Below are 9,350 nucleotides of genomic sequence, written 5' to 3'. Positions count from 1 at the left end.
GAGAAGTGAAGGAGTTGCCCACAGGGCTAAGACCTGAGGTTATCTGACTCCCGGGCTCCATGTGCAACTCAACCTGCCTCAGTGTCCCCATCTGTCAAATGAGAGGATCACAGTAGATAAGAGATAATGACTAGGTTTATCTTGCATGCCAGCTCTGACTCATTATTAGAACTGCCTGACCTCTGTGCTAAGAATCCTGAGGCTAAGACTGGGCTCTGTGGGAAGGAGTGTGGTCATTGATTAGCAATGTCTGCCCTGGCTCAGGAATTGAGCGTTATGGTGCATGTGCTCTTTATGAGCTGACTTTCTAAGAGTCATGCCAGCTCTGACATTTTGGTGCTAAGATGTGTTAACCCTCGTCTCCAATGGCCTTTGGCAAGTCTCTGAGGAACAGCTTCCACCAGAATCTTTGTGAAGGACAAAACCAGCTGTTCAGCCTCCCTCTCCTCAACCTCTGCCTGCACCCTCAGCCAAGAACAGCTGTTGCCTAGCAACAGGAGGTGGGTGAGGCGTGGAGGGGTCTGCAGAATCCTGGAATCTGGGAATGCTCCTGCCTATCTCTCACATCCTATGCATGGGCCTTGGAGACCCTGAGACAGCTTCATGAGGGTCCCCAAAGCTAGGGCCTAGTTCCAGGTAATGGAGGGAGATCTTACCATCCTACATAGCTGAATTCAAGCCCTGGCCTTGTTTGATAATCTGTAGATTTGGAGCCTCAAATCTACAGAATATCAAACATGGCCTCACAGGCCTGAGATCCGTTTCTCTATGTGTAACACTGGGGTACAATCATCCCCACCTGGCCGGGGCATTGGGAGGATTATGAAAATAATGGATCTGAGGGGGGTCTTAACCCTGGAGAACCTCCTCCACCTGAGGGCTCCTCTAGACTATCAGAGATGGCTCAGACATTAATCCCCTACCCCAAGTATAGATGGCAAGCTTGGGACCAAGGCCAATTCCTAGCCACCTAATAAAGATACTAAGAATCCAATGCGTGTGGGCCTCATGCTAAGCACTCTGCATGGATTATTAGCTTATCAAATCCTCACAACAACCCTGGGAGGCAGGAACTAGCTTTAACCCCACTTCACAGATAGGAAACGGAGGCCTAGAGAGGTCAGGTGCGTAACCCAGGGTCACATAGACAGAAAGTGGCAGAGCCAGGATTTGAACCCAGGCTGTGTGACTCCAGAGCCTGTGCTCTTAAACCTTGACCTAATAAGGCCTCCTCTAGCTCTCCCTTTGTTCTGTGTCCTCCTCCTATCACAGCTGGGCCTCCATCTTGGCCCCGATGCCACTCTACTCTACACAAGGACATCAGAGGAGGACTTCCGAGGGCTTGTGTCTCCCTCCTCTTCTCCTCCCTCAGGCTGGAGAGGAGGCAGAAGTCAGGCCATGCAGGATCTTATTGGCCATAAAGTGGAGTTTAGTCTTTATCCCTGGAACAATAGGCAGCCAGTGATGGTTAAGGCTGGGGGGAAGGGGGAGGAGTATTGGGGTCACATTTGCATTTCAAGATCCTTCAATCTGCTGTGCAGAAAATGGACCAACAAAAACAGCCGTCAACAAGATGAAAAGACATCCTATTGAGTAGGAGAAATATTAGCAAATGATACATCCAATAAGGGGTTAATATCCAAAATATATATAAAGAACTCATACAAGTTTACATGGGAAAAAACAAACAATCCTATTTAAAAAATGGGTAGAGGACCAGAATAAACATTTTTTTCCAAGAGAACATATAGATGGACAAAAGATACATGAAAATATGCTCAATGTCACCAATCATCAGTGAAATGCAAATTAAAACCACAATGAGATACCAGGTGTGAGACCTGTCAGCATGGCTATCATGAGTAAATCAACAAATAAGCGTTCGTAAGAATGTAGAGACAAGGAACCCTTGTATACTACTGGTGGGATTGTAAATTGGTGCAGCCACTCTGGAAAATAGTATGGAGATTCATGAAAAAAATTAAAAATAGAGCTGCAATTTCACTTCTGGGTATTTATCTGAAGAAATAAAAAACACTAATTCAAAAAGATATATGCACCCCATGTTCATTGCAGCATTACTAACAATATCCAAATATGGAAGCAACCTAGATGTTCATTAATGGGTGAATGAATGAAGAAGATGTGGTACATATATATACCATGGAATATTACTCAGCCATAAAAAAGAACGAAATCTTGCCATTTGTGAAAATATGGATGGACCTAGAGGATATTGTGCTAAGTGAAAGTAAGTCAGACAGAGAAAGACAAATACTGTATTATCTAACATATGTGGAATCTACAAAACCAAAATGAATAAACAAACAAACAAACAGACCTATGTGATGGTATTAGGAGGTGGAGTTTTTGGGAGGCAAAAGAGAATGAGAGAGAGAGAGAGAGAGAGAGAAAGAGAGAGAGAGAGAGAGAGAGAGAGAGAAGTGGGAAAGTCACAGATAAATAATTAGTTCTGGACACACTTGATTAAATGCACTAATCTACAGGGGAAATAATGAAAAAAGAAAATGGGCCAAATGGGGCCAGAGTGGCAGCAGGGAGTCCAGGGAGGAGGGTCTGCACTGGTCTGGGCACAGAATGGTTAGAGCTTGGACTGGAGGCAGGGAGCAGTGAGGTGCAGAGAACTGGTGGATTGGAGCCCATGTGAAAGAACAGATAGGCATTGTGAATGGATGGAACAGATAGGCATTGTGAATGGATGGGGCTGGGGTGGGGGGTGTGTGTGCGAGGGAGTCTGGGGGCAGAATTGACTGATGTCAGACAAAACCATGGATCCTGACCAGGAGAGTATCTTAAAACATAAATTCCTAGGCCCATCCCAGGCCTATTGATTTTAGATCTCTAAGGTTGGGGTCCAGAGCTTTATTTTTAAAATGTGCTTCCAGGTTATTCCAATAATCAGCCCGTCTGCCATAGGCAATGGCCTAGAGTTTCGGGCACCCTGAGCCAAACCCCATTTTACAGGAGAAGAAACAGGCCCTGGGTGGGGAAAATCCTTTCCCAGGACCCCACAGGACTGGCATAGTAGAAAGAGCTAGCAGGCATGAGATGGCTGATGCGCTGTTCCCATTCGCGGTTCCCCTTCAGGGGAGTGAAGAGCCCTGAGCAGGTTGCAAGGTGGTGGGAAGCACAGGCTTTGCCATTGACGTGACCTTGGTGCAGATCCTGACTTCACCATCCCCAGCAGCCGTCCTGAGGCAGAGCTGGGGGGTGGGGTCTGAGTCTGGGGAAAGGGAGAGAAGGTTGCTGGCTCCAAACCTCACACAGCCAGCCAGGCACTCAGATGGACCCCAGCAGTTGCCAAGCAACCATCCCCCTCCAGCCCCCCCAGACTGATACCTGCCCATGGATGATTGATTACCTTCATTAGCCTCAGGGTCCTAACCTGCACATGGACACAAAATATGTGCCTCAAAGGACAGCTGTGATATTTGCATGTGATAATGTGCCCGAGGCAACTGGGAAGCTCTGATTATAAAGTTCAATCCCACTCCACCAAGGTCAGCCTCATGTATAGGCAGAGGCAGGAGTCATTTCTATGAGTTTGTGTGTGTTGGTGTACACACGTTTGTGCGTGTGCATATGTGTGTATATACGTGTGTGTGTGTGTGTGTGTTGTGTGTATGTGTGTGATGGAATGTTTTGAAGTGTTGCTTCCCCTGGCCCAGACCACGTCCTTCCCCATCATGACCTGCCACAATGTCTAAAGCCCACCATTAAAGCCACATTTTGCCAGGCACTATTTTCTTGGGTGCCTTCTTGAGCACAGAAGAATTTTGCTTTGGAGGAATTAGAGGCTGAGGGGAGGGGAGGAGACCTGCCCAGACCCCACCAGCAGTAGAGACTGAATGAGGACCCCAGCCCCAGTGTGCTGTGCACTCATGCGTCTGGTGGCCCCTGGGTGCCAGTGGGGGCTGTGGTCGGAGCGGGAACATGTACTCCCCGTGGAGGCTGGGGAGGAGGCTGGGTGATGCGCTCGCCATAATCAAGGCGCAATCAGTGCTAATCAGTGTGTTCTTGAAATAGACCCAACTGGATGGGGGAAGCGAGCAGCCGCCTGGGTTTGTATAGCGGCAATCAGAGGGAGGCAATTTTAGATCCACGGGAACAACAGCTCTTTGTCCTCACCCAGGGACTCTTGGAGCTCTGCAGAGCCCACTGCAGCTTGGAGATAAAAACACCACACCGGGACTGCAGCTGCCCCAGGCCGGGAAGGCGGACATTCAGGCAGCGGGTCCAGCTGCCTCCCAGTGGAGACCAAGTTCTTTAGCATCTTGGCTGGGCACCTACTATGTGCTGGGCACCTACTACAGCTGCTTCTTTTGTGAGAGGCGGGCTCCATTTTGCAGGGGAGGGGATGGAGGCTCTGAGAGATGGGGGCTTTGACCTAGGTCACTGGGCTAAGTGGCTGAGCTCTGATGGGAATCTAGTCTGTCTGACTCTAAAGCTTGTACCTATTCCTTTTATGGGACCTTAGGAGACATTATCCTAGATTAAGCCAGTACCCTAATAGAACACCCAGGTCTTGCAAACGTCTCAAGGCCTGAAGATTATTGGTGAAGGGACTTCAAGGTCACCCAGATGGTGTAAGTGGGGGAGTCAGCATTCAAACCCACATCTGTGAGATGCCAAAACCCCCACTTGAAATCACTAATCTCTGAGCTTCTTCAAAGGCCCAGCCTCTGCCATTGCCTCCAGGAAGCCCTCCCTGCCAACTCCAGGTCTGTCATCCCCGTCTCCTTTGAATGATGCTTGGTTATCATGGAGCTGGCCCTGGCAGGCGATATGCCTGAGTGACAGACTTTGTGAGTTTTTCAGAGACCCAGCATCATTTCCTCTGATGCTGGTACCACTGACCCCCCGATTTCCTTCTGGAGCGGAGACTCTCGGGCAGAAGGAAAGCTCCTCGAGAGCAGTCGAGAGTGCGGTGGGAAGTGGCTCCGGTCCACCCGTCCAGGAGCACTAACAGTTGTGAAATGCTCTGTCACAAGAGGAGAGCTCATTGGAGGAGAGGGGGCAGGCAGCCCAGGCAGAGCCATGGTCGAGGTCCAGGTGAGAGTGGATGGTCCAGGCCAGTGGCTGGGATGGAGAAAAGTGGGTGGATTTGAGAGGTTTCCTGGAGGAAGAACCAAGGAGACTCACTGATTGATAGAATGTGGGGAGTGAGGAGGATTTCTCACTTGTTCACCTGGTCCCACATCTCAGTCATCCTACCTCAGATTCACCAGGAAATCCTGTCACTCTACCTTCCAAATATGTCCAGAATCGGATCACATCTCCTCTTCTCTTTTTTTCTGGTCCAGCTCCCATCATCCCTTGCCTGGATTTCAGCAACCTCCTCACTGGTCTCCCTGCTTCCACCCACAGCCCCCAGAGGGGTCTTGTTAAAACAGAAATTGGATAATGTCCCTCTTCTGCTCAAAAGCCTCCTATGGCCCCTCACCTCACACTTACCAGCCCCCCAGGCCCTTTGTGATCTGCCCACCACACCTTTCACTTCACCTACCGTCTCCCCTTGCTCACTTTACTTCAGCCACCTTGGTCTCCTAGTTGTTCTGGAATCACTGAAGATAAGCTTTCACCCCAGGGCCTTTGCACATGCTGTTTTCCTCTGCCTGGAATGCTTTTCTCCAGACAGCCACAGGCTCCCTCCAATGCCTTCTCAGAGAGGCTTTCCTGTTTAAAACTTCAACCCATCCCATACTCCATGGCCCTCTCTACACCTTTGCCCCTTTATTTTTAGCCAGATAATTTACTATCTTCTGTTATACTATATATTTTTACTTTTTAAAGTGTTCATTGTCTTGTCCACCACCAGAATACAGGCTCCAGGAGGGCAGGGTCAGAGTGAGTGCTCAACCAATATTTGCTGAATGAAGAAGTGGTTGGATGAGGGTGTCATTTATTGAAATAAAGAGGAACAGATGGGTGGGAGTGAAAGTTAGAGATGAACTGGCAAAATTGAGTTTGAGATCCCCCAACAGACACCAAACAAAACAAAAACAAAAAAAAAGAAAGAAAAAGAAATCCAGAAGGCAGTGAGAGATACAAGTGCACACCTCAGTTTCTTCTCCTGTAAATTGGACTAATCATCCTAGCTCCCTCGAGGGGCATGTGTGAGGAGGGGGGTTGATGAGATAAAAGGGGTGGCAGTCATCAGCAGAAACTCAGCCTTCAACAAAGTGTGCCTGCCTTGCATGTTTGCTTCCTTCTCTCTTTCTCAAACAGCTGCGACAAGCTCCCTGAGACGAGCTCGAAGCTGTTGGAAGGCCATTATTGCTGTGGAGAATACATGGTCCAGATGAGGAGCGCTGCTCCATTTGCTTCTCCCTCATCCTGAGCTCAGCTCCGGGTCGCCCAGATCCTCCAGGGAGGCCGGAGCCAGGGCCCTGCAGGGATGTTTGCAGCGGCAACCCCTCCTTCCCTCTCCCTCCTGCCATTCCTTCCGACCATCTGAGAGTCATTTCTCATTCCCCGCAAGCCTTCATTTGTAACCGACGTCTCATTGGTAAGGAGAGGATTTTAAAAATAGCTTTATTGATTTTACTTTTTGGAATATAAAGGCGATAGATGTTCTTTTGTAAAGAAAAATTAGATGGTGTAGAAAAAAAGGGAAAAAATAGAAATCAGCCCAAACCTTACCACTCCGAGAAAATCACCATCTACATTTCAGCATGTGGCCTTCTCATCTTTGTTTTAGATTTTTGTGTCCAAATGGGTTGAGGGCAGGACTCCAAGGTAGATGGAGGAAGCTAGGGACTAGGGGGAGGCAGGGCAGGTACCAAGGCAGGGTCTGGCTGATGGGGCCTCTGCCATTGTTGGCACGTGGTCAGAGCAAAACCCACAGCCTGTCCCACATGCCTGGTCAGACCCCAAGGGGCTGCCCTGTGCTTCTCATACCTTATCACCATTTGTGTACTCACCTAACCACACCACCTGGGATCTTTAGGGAGAATATTTGCAATAATCACCTTTCCTGTTTATTTGGAGCTCTATAAAACACATGCCATAAAGCCACTATCTCAGTTAACCTTCAGAATAACCAAAAGAGAGTTCCTGTGATTAGCTCTATTTTACAGATGAGGAAACTGAGGCCCAGCGAGGCAAAGTGACGTTGTCCAAGGCAAACAGAGAGTTCAGGACAAGGATGCAGGACTCCTGGCGCTGGCTGGGGCCCTTAGGCCTCTCGTCCTGAGGAGAGCGACATGTAACAAGAACGACATTCTAGGTACCAGACACTCTGGCACGGCACTGCCTCCTTTAACCGTCTCAACGTCCCTGCCAGAAAGGGCTTTTTCTGTCCATCTGCACAGATGAGGAAACTGGTCAGGGAGGTGAAGTCACTTGCCTGAGGCCACACAGCCAGTAACCAACCTTTCAGTGGTGAGCGGAGGATTTAAAAAACAAGTTTATTGGTTTTATTTTTTTGGAATATAAAAGTGAGTGGGGGAGTTGAGAACTAATGTAGGTGTGTCTGCCTGTTGGGTTAGTGCTACAAATAGGAGCTAGGGATGGGGTCGGGTGAGAAGAGTGAATTGTGTCTTTTTTGCCAAGAGCCGCCTCTTTGTCCTTCACCTGGGCACCCAGAGTGGGGCCTCTGGACCCTCTAGTTCCAGGCACCCTCCTTAGCTCCAGTTCTGACCTCTGGTCCCAGCCCGGACCTTAGGGCAAGCGCTTGGGTTTAGCCACAGTGCCACCTGGTGGCTGATTTGCTGCCACTAGAGCCTGGGGGTTCATTCTTCCCTGGTAGAGACCCGAGCTAACCTGCCTGGTACAGAGGAAGCAAACCAAGGACTCTGGGTTTGATAGACCTGGCTTTGAATTCCAGCTTCGTCTGTGACGTTGGGCAAATTCCCGCACTTACCTATCCAGGTGTCTCCACATCTGTAAAGCGAGAACAAATCACAGCTGCTGCGGTTGTTTTGAGGCTCATACTTGACCCTCTCCCAGGTGCATGGTAGGGACTCAACAAATGATGCTGTAGGTGGTCAATAAATGGTACTTGCCTTTGCTCTACTGTTTCCCCTGGTCCCTCCGTCCACCATCTGACTAGGGGCTCCCTCAGATCAGGCTCAGCCCCACTGCTGGGCTTCTCCTAAGCCACCCTTCTCTGAGGAGGCTCATGTTCCTGCTTAGACCAGGCTGCAAGACCCTTTGCAGTTGGAAGTGACTGGATTTGGAAAGAGACTCAAAAGGAAGGCAGAGAAAATTCCTGGGGGAATAAGAAAAGCCAAATGTTGGCTTGGCTTGACACACGCAGGTGGGGTTTCTCCAAAAGAGCCAAGCCCGCTCCAATCTCAATAGGCGAAGGTCATGAAATCCTTGGCTCAGGCCCAACTTGCCTGCTGCCTCTTGTGGTTTGCAATTCTGGCTGGGCACTCGCCTTCTTCATTCACATTCACACCAGCTCCGCTGTCTGTACCCTCCCCCCTCTCACCCCCCCCCCCACCTCTGAAAGCATTTCTAACACCCTCCTCACTTCCTCTCTCCTCAAGGCTGCATTCTGCAGGGCGCTCTTCAGAGTCATGCTTCCCACAAAGTGACCCCAAGGACCCCCTACAACTCTGAACGGCTCCAGTGCCCCAATGATCAAGGGTCCTAATCCTCCTTATAATTTCTCATACCCCTCTGGCTCTGAAGTGCTCCCCATGACCCTTCACTTTTCCAAAGGTCCCCATAACTCTCCTACTCACCCTCCAGTGAGCTCAACCCCTCGCAACTCCCAAGGACCCCAGCACCCACTGAGGCTCCACCTGGTTCTACTAGATCCCTAGGACCTGTCCACCTCCCAGATCTCTAGGGGTCCCAATTGGTCCCTTCCACCCTCAATGCTTCTCACTGGCCCCAAACGTCCCCTTATCCATCTCAGTGAACTCTAGCGACACGTCTTGGGAACTATGAAGTCGTTCAAAGTTTGTTTGTGTCAACAAAGGTGTTTCAAGGCTCCTAAAGACTCCCTACAGGGCCTTCGCCACCACCAGTTGCTCTGTAGCCTTGAGTGAGCCAGCAATGCTGATGGTCGTGGGGGCATGCGGTGGCTCCCAAAAGCAAGCTGTGGCAAGTACATGGCCTTGGAGCCAGAGACCCCCGGGGCTGATGTGCAGCTCGGCCGCTAGCCAGCTCTGGGACCCAGGATAGTGGACTCTGCTCCTCTGAGCCTGTCTCCTCATCGGTAGAATGTGAACACCATGTTGACCCACAGGGTGGCTGAGGGCATGGTATCACATGAAAGGGCCCGGCATGATTTCCAATACTGAGTCTTCAATGCTTATTTATTCCCTTTCCTGTGGCTCTCCACTCTGGGGCAAGCTGGGCACTTGTTCACTGAA

This window comes from Myotis daubentonii, chromosome 14, assembly GCF_963259705.1.
Source record: "Myotis daubentonii chromosome 14, mMyoDau2.1, whole genome shotgun sequence".
Lineage (NCBI taxonomy): Eukaryota > Metazoa > Chordata > Mammalia > Chiroptera > Vespertilionidae > Myotis > Myotis daubentonii.
Note: the sequence above shows the minus strand (reverse complement) of the source record.